The sequence below is a fragment of the Bufo bufo genome, chromosome 2 (assembly GCF_905171765.1).
Source record: "Bufo bufo chromosome 2, aBufBuf1.1, whole genome shotgun sequence".
Classification (NCBI taxonomy): domain Eukaryota; kingdom Metazoa; phylum Chordata; class Amphibia; order Anura; family Bufonidae; genus Bufo; species Bufo bufo.
In genome coordinates, this window is record NC_053390.1 from 255849116 (window position 1) to 255863505 (window position 14390).

Here is a 14390-nt window from a genome sequence, read left to right on the forward strand (position 1 = left end):
GAAAACTGGAGTAGCTTTTCTAGACAAAAGTGCGTTTGAGACAAATTTAGCAAACATAAATGTGGCATAAAGTACGCCAACACAGACTCAAGCAAAATGGACTTAAAAATATTCCCCTCATCATAAATTTCCCCCTATATGTCTACATCCCCTGCAGATTAATCTGTAACTACATATTCCCACCACACACTTTTGCTAGCAGGCTCCATTGTGCTTCAATTTTCTTAAATGCAGCTCTTTTCCATGACTTCCCTTTTCCAGAATCATGAAATCCAAGCAATCCAAACCCATCCGTCATGGAAACCATCACCAAGCTGTCTGCATACTGAAAAGCATCTCTATACTTTTGTTAAAGGTGCACTTGTTATCTAGAATTTAAAAGGGTTGTAATGGCATACTCTCCCATCTGATTCAACACTGCGCACGGAGAGATGTAACCGCATGATGGGCAGGACAGTTGCCCAGGCAACCACCTGATGTCCAGCATGCCTCTAAGCACTGGTGCTATTCTAATTAAAGGGGTTGCCGGGGTTCAGAACTGAACCTGGACATACCCATATTTTCACCCAGGCAGCCCCCCTGATGTTAGCATCGGAGCATCTCATTCTCCGATGCTCTCCTTTGCCTTGCGCTAGATCACGCAGGGCATGGGCTCTTTTGTTTATATTAACCTGTTTTACTGGCTAGGGCAGCACTAAAGCCCGCCCATCAGTGCCGGGCTTCCTGGCAGCCCCATTGAGAGCCCGTTCGTCGCCGGAACTCCTGAAAATGCTTTTGCCCTGTGCGATTTAGCGCAGGGAAAAGGAGAGCGTCTGAGCATGAACTGCTCCGATGCTCAAGTCAGGGGGGCTGCCTGGGTGAAAATGGAGGGATGTCCGGATTCAGCTTTGAACCCGGACAACCCCTTTAATAGGACCTGTTTACCATAATAGGTGGCTGTGAAATGCTTGCCTTGGCAACTCCACACCGGATGTCAGACCAGGTGGGGCGGTAGTATTGCTGCACAACCCCTTTAATGGTAACTACATACGATGCAATAAAGGGAAATAAAAGACAAAAAAAGGGCATTTAAAGAATACAAGTCTGAGGGGTCAGCTGTAGCGTTTAACGTTTACAAAGGCTTAATAAAATCTGTAAAAAGGAGATAAAATTATAAAATACTAATTATAAAAATACAAAACAGCAGGTGGTAAAAGAGAGCAAAAAACAAATCCTCAAAAATCATTTAAATATATAAAATGTTAAAAAAACAAGGTCTGAGGCTGAGCAGGTAGGTTCCCTAAATAATGGTAAAGGGGGTAGTCACTGAAGATAAGGAAAAGGCAGAGTTACTAAATGGGTTTTTAGCTCTGTATATACAAAAGAAGAGAAAAGAGCTGATATCTGTGGTGCTGGGGCCGTTAGTACATCCAGTGATATACTCAATTGGCTAACTAGATATGGTCCAAGAGAAGTTAAATAGGGTAATTGTGAACAAGGCTCCGGGTCCAGATGGATTACACCCAAGAGTGCTTAAAGAGCTCAGTTCAGTCATTGCTGTGTCCCTGTTTATAATTTTTAAAGATTCTCTAGGTACTGGTACAGTGCCAAGTCATTGGCGCAAAGCAAATCTGGTGCCGATAAAAAAAAAAAAAAGGTAATTATAGACCAGTTAGTTTAACTTCTGTTGTGGGAAAAATGTTTAAAGGACTCTTAAGGGACTATATACAGGAATATCTGACTGTAAATAATATCATAAGTGATAACCAACATGGGTTTACCAAGGACAGAAGTTGGCAAACTAACCTGATTTGTTTTTATGAGGAGGTGAATAGTAGCCTGGATTTTGCAAAGGCTTTTGATACTGTCCCTCATAGCCGTTTAATAGGTAAAGTAAGGTCTATAGGCTTGGAAAGTATAGTTTGTCATTGGATTGAAAACTGGCTGAAGGACCGTGTCCAGAGAGTTGTGGTCAATGATTCTTATTCAGAATGGTCCCAGGTTATAAGTGGTGTGCCCCAAGGTTCAGCGCTGGGTCCTCTATTATTTAATTTATTTATTAATTAATGATATTGGGGACGGTATTAATAGCCCCATTTCTATTTTTGCAGATGACACTAAGCTATGTAGTACTGTACAGTCTATGGAAGATTTCCATAAACTACAAGCTGACTTGAACACTCTGAGTGATTGGGCATCAACTTGGCAAATGAGGTTCAATGTGGATAAATGTAAAGTTCTGCATCTTGGTAGTAATAATCTCCATGCTTCATATGTCCTAGGGGATGTAACACTCATAGGTGGTGGTGGACAAGATATGTTGTTATCTGCTCCTAGCCAGGGTGAGTGGTTACTACTCACCTTGGTTTGGTTGCACTTTGTGTAGTGCAATTCTGGTAGAGGTAAAATCGTAGGGGTGATCTGGGTTGGTGCAGCCGAATATCGTCCAAGTTGACCATAGTGTGGTATATGGGGGGGGGGGGCTCGTCTGCACTTGGTTCGTGCGGTGAGCGGATGGACACAAGGCGCAATTCACAACCCAGTTGAGGATACAAAGTATTTTTTATTTTTTGGTTAGCAAAGATGACGCGTTTCGGGGTACGCAGACCCCTTTATCAAGTCTGTATCCTTGTCACCGTAGGCTTAATTGAGGTCACTCTTGTTGGAGATCCCTTTTGGGGGGGTATGGCGGTCCGCACTGCTTAATGATAAAGCCGATGGGTGTCCTCCTGTGGTAGCGCTTCTGCACGTGCAGAAGCGCTACCACAGGAGGACACCCATCGGCCGCATCATTAAGCAGTGCGGACCGCCATACCCCCCCAAAAGGGATCTCCAACAAGAGTGACCTCAATTAAGCCTACGGTGACAAGGATACAGACTTGATAAAGGGGTCTGCGTACCCCGAAACGCGTCATCTTTGCTAACCAAAAAATAAAAAATACTTTGTATCCTCAACTGGGTTGTGAATTGCGCCTTGTGTCCATCCGCTCACCGCACGAACCAAGTGCAGACGAGCCCCCCCCATCTTAACTCACAAGTCCGGCGATGCACAGGTAAGTCCTTACCTGTGCCTGTGCGCGAGCAGGTCTGAAACAAATGCGGTCACCGGGAGCAGGCAGTTCCGAGAACAGCTGCCGGGGGCCTTCATCGGGCTGTTCTTGGAACTGCCTGCTCCCGGTGATCGGATTTGTTTCAGACCGGCTCCCAGCACAGGCACAGGTAAGGACTTACCTGTGCATCGCCGGACTTGCGAGTTAAGATGGCAGCCCGCATGTGTTCTCGGGCGAACACGGCGAACTGGCCATCACTGGTACTGTCTGCACCTTTTGCAGCCCCGTTGAAATGAATGGGTCCGCACCCAACATTCAAAAAATGCGGCTTGGATGACGACCCAAACAACGATCTTGTGCATGAGCCCTAACTGATGGAAATAACTGACCGAATAACTGAAATGTGAACTCAGCCTTAGGGTCCATTCACACGTCCGTTGTTTCTTTCCTGATCTGTTCCGTTTTTTGCGGAACAGATCTGGACCAGATCTGGACCCATTCATTTTCAATGGGTCCTGAAAAAAATCAGACATTGAGCTGTCCAGTTTTTTTCAGGACCCATTGAAAATGAATGGGTCCAGATCTGGTCCAGATCTGGTCCGCAAAAAACGGAACAGATCAGGAAAGAAATAACGGACGTGTGAATAAGGCCTAAGGCTACATTCACACGTCAGTATTTTTCTATAATCCGATTTTCGGTCCGTTTTTTGCGGATCCGTTGTTCCTGAAAATGTTTCCGTATGTCATCCGTTTTTTGCGGATCCGCAAAAAACGGAAACATGTATAAATTTCAATAAGCAAATAAAGTTGTTTGGATTTCTTTAAAAAAATAAATAAAATTTAATGTCATTTCCAGGAACGGATTCCGTATAAAACGGATGACATACGTAATGACATCCGAATGTCTTCCGTTTTTTGCGGATCCATTGACTTTGTATTGTACCAGGATCCGATTTTTCAGGAAAAGAATAGGACATGTTTTATATTTAAACAGACATGCGGAACGGAACAACGGAAACGGACAGCACACATTTTGCTGTCCGTTTTTTTCCAGGACCCATTGAAAATGAATGGGTCCAGTTCTGGTCCAGATCTGTTCCAGAAAAAACGGAACAGATCAGGAAAGAAAAAACGGACGTGTGAATGGACCCTTAGGGTACAGACACCTAGTGGTTCATAGAAGGAGAGAACATATAACAGACAGATATGACTGCTCTTTTTTGATTTCACTCCTGGTTTTGGCTTTCAAAACTACATCAGGAAACCTGACAGTGGCCGCACCCTAAGCCCCTCGCAGACTAGCGTGTGCGGATTAGGTCCGGATGAGTTGCGAATGCGTTCAGTGAAAAATGAGCGATTTTGTAAACAAAGTCAGTCAGTTTTGTCTGCGATCGCGCTCAGTTTTTAACGCGCGGGTGCAATGCGATTTAATGCGTTTTGCACGCGCGTGATAAAAAACGGAAGGTTTACAAACAACATCTCTTAGCAACCATCCGTGAAAAACGCATCGCATCCGCACTTGCTTGCGGATGCAATGCAAATTTCACGCAGCTCCATTCACTTCTATGGGGCCAGCGTTGCGTAAAAATCGCAGAATATAGAACATGCTGCGATTTTCACGCAACGCACATGTACACAGAACTATTGAAATGAATGGGTCCACATTCCGTGCGGGCGCAATGCGTTTGCATCACGCATTGCACTCGCACGGAATACTCGCTCGTGTAAAAGGGCCTAAGGGATCTCCTCCCAGACCCTGATATTTTCTGTGCCAAGAATGAAAAATAGACTTTCTAGGAACAGACGGATAATCAGTGTCCGTCTATGTTCACATCTGCATTGGGACATTATGTCAGGGGTTAGATTTGTAGTCAGCAAGAACTGCGCATTGTCAGGACAATGGAAACCTTGACAGAATGCCGACAGACCACATTATAAGTCAGTGGGGGCATTTGGCTTCGTCACACAATGGACCTGGCACAGCATCACGGCTCAGGATTTAAATTTACAATTAGCACATCTCTGTCTTCTTGTGAGATATTGTTTGGGGTTAATTGCGCCATTCTGGAATGCCGCTGTCAGATCATACAAATCCAGGAGAGACCCCCCCCAATCCAGATCCAATGCACAATACATATAAAGCAATCACCCAAAATGTCACATGTGATTTACACAATTAGATGGAGAACCATACAGTTCTCAGGCAAATGATGTAAGGACACTGTACATCAATCCAAAAACTGGGGAGACTAAGTAAGGCCTCAGGTCCCATTCACACAAACTTATTGTTGGTCCATATTCAATCCACATTCTTTGCGGATCAGATACGGACTGACTCATTTCAATTCGGCCCATAAAAATAAAAAAAATGCGGACAGGACACTGTGTGCTGCCTGCATCCGCACGTCCATTTCGCCGTTAGATAAGGCTACTTTCACACTTGCGGCAGTGCGATCAGGCGGGCAGTGCCTGGCCGCCGGATCCGCCGCTGACTGAAAGCATTTGTGAGACGGATCCGGATGCGGATCCGTTTCACAAATGCATTGCAAGGACGGATCAGTCTCTTCGCTTGTCATGCGGACAGACGGATCCGTCTTGTATCTTTTTTCACATTATCACCGATCTGCGCATGCGCAGGTCGGATCCGGCATTCCGGTACTAATACATTCCTATAGGAAAAAATGCCAGATCCGGCATTCAGGCATGTCTTCAGTTTTTTCCGCCGGAGATAAAACCGTAGCATGCTGCGGTATTATCACCGTCCTGAAAAGTCAAAAAGACTGAACTGAAGACATCCTGATGCATCCTGAACGGATTACTCTCCATTCAGAATGCATGGGGATATACCTGATCAGTTATTTTCCGGTATAGAGCCTCTGTGACGGAACTCTATGCCGGAAAAGAAAAACGCTAATGTGAAAGTACCCTTACCCGAACCTTGTACGCCGAACTTGAAAACAGAAGTTCGCTCATCATCACTACTCATGAACTCCTTTCTACAGAAACTCAGCTGAAGATCTTATCAGCACACATGTTCTTCCCAGTAGCAGTTTTGCACCCATCCAGCATATGAGGAGTTAATCTGCTTTGCAAAAGAGAGTTAATCTTTTCACAGTGAATATGAGATTTGATTCCGATCCCTTTTTCACTGTCTCAGGATTTGCACGATCATTAGAAAACAATATGCCACGCATAAGCTCCGATTTCTACAAGGAATTTCAGACGTGTAAAGTGGTTATGTGCTTTTATTAACGTGTTCCCACATAACACGCGTGACAAATTCAGTCTGAGACCTCACACTTAAAGGGGTTTTCTGGGACTTACAATTGGAACTGAAAACCTATCCTCAGGATAGGTCATCGATATCTGATCTTGCGGGTCTGACTCCCGGCTCCCTCGCCGGTCTGCTGTTTGAAGGGGCTGCAGCCATTAGAAGATCTGCCTTCATACTGTACCGAGCACAGCGCCATACATGTGGCCGTAGCTGGTACTGCAGCTAAGTCCCATTCACTTGAATAGCACTGAGCTGCACAAAGGCCATGGCCGAGTGTGGCTGCCCTTTCCAACAGCTGATAGGAGGTAGGGATTCCGTTCCATGCCTTCACAGCGTAAAAGATAAAACATGTCCTATCTTTTGTCGCATTTTGCGAATTCTGGACCCATTGAAGACAACGGGTCCGCACCGTGATGCGGAGCATACATGGCGGGTGCCCGATCTGCAAGATGGGCATGGCGGCACCACGGTCGTGAGCATGGGGTCTAAACTACACTGCTCAAAAAAATAAAGGGAACACAAAAATAACACATCCTAGATCTGAGTTAATTAAATATTCTTCTGAAATACTTTGTTCTTTACATAGTTGAATGTGCTGACAACAAAATCACACAAAAATAAAAAAATGGAAATCTAATTTTTCAACCCATGGAGGTCTGGATTTGGAGTCACACTCAAAATTAAAGTGGAAAAACACACTACAGGCTGATCCAACTTTGATGTAATGTCCTTAAAACAAGTCAAAATGAGGCTCAGTAGTGTATGTGGCCTCCACGTGCCTGTATGACCTCCCTACAACGCCTGTGCATGCTCCTGATGAGGTGGCGGACGGTCTCCTGAGGGATCTCCTCCCAGACCTGGACTAAAGCATCTGCCAACTCCTGGACAGTCTGTGGTGCAACGTGACGTTGGTGGATAGAGCGAGACATGATGTCCCAGATGTGCTCAATTGGATTCAGGTCTGGGGAACGGGCGGGCCAGTCCATAGCATCAATGTCTTCGTCTTGCAGGAACTGCTGACACACTCCAGCCACATGAGGTCTAGCATTGTCTTGCATTAGGAGGAACCCAGGGCCAACCACACCAGCATATGGTCTCACAAGGGGTCTGAGGATCTCATCTCGGTACCTAATGGCAGTCAGGCTACCTCTGGCGAGCACATGGAGGGCTGTGCGGCCCTCCAAAGAAATGCCACCCCACACCATTACTGACCCAATGCCAAACCAGTCATGCTGGAGGATGTTGCAGGCAGCAGAACGTTCTCCACGGCGTCTCCAGACTGTCACATGTGCTCAGTGTGAACCTGCTTTCATCTGTGAAGAGCACAGGGCGCCAGTGGCGAATTTGCCAATCTTGGTGTTCTCTGGCAAATGCCAAACGTCCTGCACGGTGTTGGGCTGTAAGCACAAACCCCACCTGTGGACGTCGGGCCCTCATATCACCCTCATGGAGTCTGTTTCTGACCGTTTGAGCAGACACATGCACATTTGTGGCCTGCTGGAAGTCATTTTGCAGGGCTCTGGCAGTGCTCCTCCTGTTCCTCCTTGCACAAAGGCGGAGGTAGCGGGCCTGCTGCTAGGTTGTTACCCTCCTACGGCCTCCTCCACGTCTCCTGATGTACTGGCCTGTCTCCTGGTAGCGCCTTCATGCTCTGGACACTACACTGACAGACACAGCAAACCTTCTTGCCACAGCTTGCATTGATGTGCCATCCTGGATAAGCTGCATTACCTGAGCCACTTGTGTGGGTTGTAGACTCCGTCTCATGCTACCACTAGAGTGAAAGCACCGCCAGCATTCAAAAGTGACCAATACATCAGCCAGGAAGCATAGGAACTGAGAAGTGGTCTGTGGTCACCACCTGCAGAACCACTCCTTTATTGGGGGTGTCTTGCTAATTGCCTATAATTTCCACCTGTTGTCTATCCCATTTGCACAACAGCATGTGAAATTGATTGTCACTCAGTGTTGCTTCCTAAGTGGACAGTTTGATTTCACAGAAGTGTGATTGACTTGGAGTTACATTGTGTTGTTTAAGTGCTCCCTTTATTTTTTTGAGCAGTGTATATACACTCACGTAAAGAATTATTAGGAACACCATACTAATACGGTGCTGGACCCCCTTTTGCATTCAGAACTGCCTTAATTCTACAAGGTGCTGATAGCATTCTTTAGAAATGTTGGCCCATATTGATAGGATAGCATCTTGCAGTTGATGGAGATTTGAGGGATGCACATCCAGGGCACGAAGCTCCCGTTCCACCACATCCCAAAGATGCTCTATTGGGTTGAGATCTGGTGACTGTGGGGGCCATTTTAGTACAGTGAACTCATTGTCATGTTCAAGAAACCAATTTGAAATGATTCGAGCTTTGTGACATGGTGCATTATCCTGCTGGAAGTAGCCATCAGAGGATGGATACATGTTCTCATTCTGTTTACGCCAAATTCGGACTCTACCGTTTGAATGTCTCAACAGAAATCGAGACTCATCAGACCAGGCAACATTTTTCCAGTCTTCAACAGTCCAATTTTGGTGAGCTTGTGCAAATTGTAGCCTCTTTTTCCTATTTGTAGTGGAGATGAGTGGTACCCGGTGGGGTCTTCTGCTGTTGTAGCCCATCCGCCTCAAGGTTGTGCGTGTTGTGGCTTCACAAATGCTTTGCTGCATACCTCGGTTGTAACGAGTGGTTATTTCAGTCAACGTTGCTCTTCTATCAGCTTGAATCAGTCGGCCCATTCTCCTCTGACCTCTAGCATCCACAAGGCATTTTTGCCCACAGGACTGCCGCATACTGGATGTTTTTCCCTTTTCTTACCATTCTTTGTAAACCCTAGAAATGGTTGTGCGTGAAAATCCCAGTAACTGAGCAGATTGTGAAATACTCAGACCGGCCCGTCTGGCACCAACAACCATGCCACGCTCAAAATTGCTTAAATCACCTTTCTTTCCCATTCTGACATTCAGTTTGGAGTTCAGGAGATTGTCTTGACCAGGACCACCCCCCTAAATGCATTGAAGCAACTGCCATGTGATTGGTTGACTAGATGATTGCATTAATGAGAAATAGAACAGGTGTTCCTAATAATTCTTTAGGTGAGTGTATATGAAAAGTTCTACAACTTCTACACATCTTTTGTGTTGGGCTGGATGGGGAAGATTTATCAAACTGAGCCCCGTTGGAAAATGAAAGGTGGAAGCTTTGCTATGGGCTACTAAGCCAGTTTTCCTTTACATCAGTTTGATAAATCTCCCCCGACATTTTCAAGATCTCTGATTGTTTCCATTCACCAGCTGCAGTCAGGAACTTAAACCCTATCCTAAACTTGAGCGGATTAGAAGCACAGGATTTCAGCAATACTGATAAATTCAGGCAAAAATCAAAGTTGCAGAAATTCTCATTATGTGACAAATAAGGCTACTTTCACATCTGCACTTTCCATTTCTGGTATTGAGATCCGTCATAGGATCTCAATAGAGGAGGAAAACTGTTTTGTTTTGTCCCCATTCATTGTCGATGGGGACAAAACTGAACTGAACGGAGTGCACCAGAACGCAGAATTCTGTTCCGTTTGATTGCATCCCCATGGCGGATAGAATAACGCTGCAAGCAGAGCGGTGCGGAGCAAGATGGATCCGTCATGACTCACAATGTAAGTCAATAGTGGCGGATCCTTTTCTCTGATACAATAGAAAACGGATCCGTCCCCCATTGTCTTTTAATGGAGCTCATGACGGATCCGTCTTGGCAATGTTAAAGATAATACAAACGGATCCATTCAGAACTAATGCAGATGGTTGTATTATCGTGACAGAAGCGTTTTTGCTGAACCCTGCCGGATCCAGCAAAAACGCTAGTGTGAAAGTAGCCTACGAAAAAATAAGACTGAAAGCGGTATGGCGCAGAGCCACATAGGTGGATATATGGATGCATGTACACAGTCAGCACAGCCTTATCATACTCTGGACACCCCATAGTGTCTCACAAGAACGTAAAGAGGCATTGGCACTTGTTCCGTAACTCCCACTGACTCCAACAAAGAGGGTGCAATGATATACATCAATCTTAGGCTACTTTCACACTTGCGGCAGAGTGATCCGGCAAGCAGTTCCGTCGCCGGAACTGCCTGCCGGATCCGGCAAAACATATGCCAACTGATGGCATTAGTAAGACGGATCAGGATCTTGATCAGTCTTAAAAATGCCTGATCAGTCAAAAAAAAAAATGCATTAAAATGCCGGATCCGTCTTTCCGGTGTCATCCGGCAAAACAGATCCGGCATTTATTTTTTTCGGTCTACGCATAGGACGGATCCAGCATTCCGGTATTTTTAATGCCGGATCTGGCACTAATACATTCCTATGAAAAAAAATGCCGGATCCTGCATTCAGGCAAGTCTTCAGTTTTTTTCGCCGGAGATAAAACCGTAGCATGCTGCGGTTTTATCTTTTGCCTGATCAGTAAAAATGACTGAACTGAAGACATCCTGATGCAAACTGAACGTATTACTCTCCATTCAGAATGCATGGGGATATGCCTGATCAGTTCTTTTCCGGCATTGAGCCCTTTTAACGGAACTCAGTGCCGGAAATGAAAAACGCTAGTGTGAAAGTACCCTAAATCTACGTTTTATAAATGTTTGGTGGAACAAAGCTTTTCAAAGGGAGCTGTCAGCCCTCCTGACAATACTAGGGTGTGTCCCTATATTTCCATTAGGAATAACAGAGGAATGGTACAACACAGAGACAGAAGAACTGATGCCTCAGAATTTATAATGAATTCTTCCTCTTGAACATGTAGGTGGCAGAGGCACATTTCCAGGGCACCAGAAACATGAAGTCATCTGCACTCAGGACACCAAGAAGATGACAGGACGGCTGTCACAACATGTCGCATGGCCAGGAGCTAAAATATCCCGAGGTGTCTCCAGGCTACAAGACTCTACATGAAGGAGCAATCTGTCACACCAGGGCACAGCTGCTGACCACTTACATCTAGCCCAGATGATGCCAGGCATGGAAAATGGCAAGGCATAGATGCCACAATCCAAAAGAAGACTTCAGACAAGGCCCTGCCCAGAATGAGGCATGTTTCCAGACAGTATAACTCTCATCATTATTATGTAACCTCATAATCCAATGTTCCACTTTCTGTGCCAGAATGTATAAATGTCCGTAGAATAAGACAGGTTATATCTACCACGACATACAATATAACATCTACATATGACTGTACATACAATATGAGTGCACATAGATTTCCATCATTCTATACATACATACATACAATATGAGTGTACATAGATTTCCATAATTCTATACATACAATATGAGTGTACATAGATTTCCATCATTCTATACATATACAATATGAGTGCAGATACATTTCCACCACTCTATATACATACATACAATATGAGTGCACATAGATTTCCATCATTCTATATATGCATACAATATGAGTGCACATAGATTTCCATCATTCTATATATACATACATACATACAATATCAGTGCACATACAATTCCACCCTTCTATATATACATACAATATGAATGCACATATAATTCCACCATTCTATACATATACAATATGAGTGCAGATACATTTCCACCACTCTATATACATACATACAATATCAGTGCACATACAATTCCACCCTTCTATATATACATACAATATGAATGCACATATAATTCCACCATTCTATACATATACAATATGAGTGCAGATACATTTCCACCACTCTATATACATACATACAATATGAGTGCACATACATTTCCACCACTCTATACATATACAATATGAATGCACATATAATTCCACCACTCTATATACATACATACAATATGAGTGCACATACAATTCCACCCCTCCACCCAGCACAGAGGCAGCAGTAAGTCCCAGTATACGCGCTGACAATAGGCACGGTCAGTCCGGGGCTGCACTACAGGAGGACTTATTACAACACAAGACAGGAAGGTTCGGTATACATACGATGTTCATGCCTTGCCCCAAATCTGAAGCGGCTCCGGAGTTCTGGGTCAGGATAGGTACCGGGATCACTTCCGGTTCCGGAGCTCACGGAATTCTACAAGACACGGCGGCGAAACAGCTCGGCTCATGCGTACTCGTCCCCAGCCATGTATGGCTCGTCCTGCCTACTGTCCCATAGGGAGCAGTACACTGCGCATGCTCCGGTAACGGGTCACAGACTGACTGGTAGAGAGACTAGAGTAGTGTGCGCGTACTACACCGAGATGGACTACTACCCTGCTGGCTGCTGTGTACACCGATCTGTATAAGATGGTCTACTACCCTGCTGTGTACACCGAGCTATCTGTATAAGATGGACTACTACCCTGCTGTGTACACCGATCTATCTGTATAAGATGGACTACTACACAGCTGTGTGCACCAAGCTATCTGTATAAGATGGACTACTACCCTGCTGTGTACACCGATCTGTATAAGATGGTCTACTACCCTGCTGTGTACACCGATCTATCTGTATAAGATGGACTACTACCCTGCTGTGTACACCGATCTATCTGTATAAGATGGACTACTACACAGCTGTGTGCACCAAGCTATCTGTATAAGATGGACTACTACCCTGCTGTGTACACCGAGCTATCTGTATAAGATGGACTACTACACAGCTGTGTACACTGAGCTATCTGTATAAGATGGACTACTACCCTGCTGTGTACACCGATTTATCTGTATAAGATGGACTACTACCCTGCTGTGTACACCGAGCTATCTGTATAAGATGGACTACTACCCTGCTGTGTACACCGATCTATCTGTATAAGTCGGACTAGTACCTTGCTATATACACCGATCTATCTGTATAAGATGGACTACTACCCTGCTGTGTACACCGATCTATCTGTATAAGATGGACTACTACCCTGCTGTGTACACTGAGCTATCTGTATAAGACGGACTACTACCCTGCTGTGTACACCGATCTATCCGTATAAGATGGACTACTACCCTGCTGTGTACACCGATCTATCTGTATAAGTCGGACTAGTACCTTGCTATATACACCGATCTATCTGTATAAGATGGACTACTACCCTGCTGTGTACACCGATCTATCTGTATAAGATGGACTACTACCCTGCTGTGTACACCGATCTATCTGTATAAGATGGACTACTACACAGCTGTGTACACTGAGCTATCTGTATAAGATGGACTACTACCCTGCTGTGTACACCGATTTATCTGTATAAGATGGACTACTACCCTGCTGTGTACACCGAGCTATCTGTATAAGATGGACTACTACCCTGCTGTGTACACCGATCTATCTGTATAAGTCGGACTAGTACCTTGCTATATACACCGATCTATCTGTATAAGATGGACTACTACCCTGCTGTGTACACCGAGCTATCTGTATAAGATGGACTAGTACCCTGCTGTGTACACCGAGCTATCTGTATAAGATGGACTACTACCCTGCTGTGTACACCGATCTGTATAAGATGGTCTACTACCCTGCTGTGTACACCGATCTATCTGTATAAGATGGACTACTACCCTGCTGTGTACACCGATCTATCTGTATAAGATGGACTACTACACTGCTGTGTACACCGAGCTATCTGTATAAGATGGACTACTACCCTGCTGTGTACACCGAGCTATCTGTATAAGATGGACTACTACACAGCTGTGTACACTGAGCTATCTGTATAAGATGGACTACTACCCTGCTGTGTACACCGATTTATCTGTATAAGATGGACTACTACCCTGCTGTGTACACCGAGCTATCTGTATAAGATGGACTACTACCCTGCTGTGTACACCGATCTATCTGTATAAGTCGGACTAGTACCCTGCTGTGTACACCGATCTATCTGTATAAGATGGACTACTACCCTGCTGTGTACACCGATCTATCTGTATAAGATGGACTACTACACAGCTGTGTGCACCAAGCTATCTGTATAAGATGGACTACTACCCTGCTGTGTACACCGATCTGTATAAGATGGTCTACTACCCTGCTGTGTACACCGATCTATCTGTATAAGATGGACTACTACCCTGCTGTGTACA

At 44.9% G+C, this 14390-nt stretch overlaps 1 protein-coding gene across 1 annotated transcript in view; it reads right to left on the reverse strand.

Moving 5' to 3' along the window:
* SPECC1L (sperm antigen with calponin homology and coiled-coil domains 1 like) overlaps nucleotides 1-12467 on the reverse strand; it is a 75488-nt gene extending 63021 nt beyond the window's left edge. Inside the window, exon 1 of the mRNA XM_040416425.1 lies at nucleotides 12306-12467. The gene's annotated coding sequence lies outside the window, so the exon portion shown is untranslated. The remainder of the gene's footprint in view (nucleotides 1-12305) is intronic.
* Nucleotides 12468-14390: the final 1923 nt, after the last annotated feature.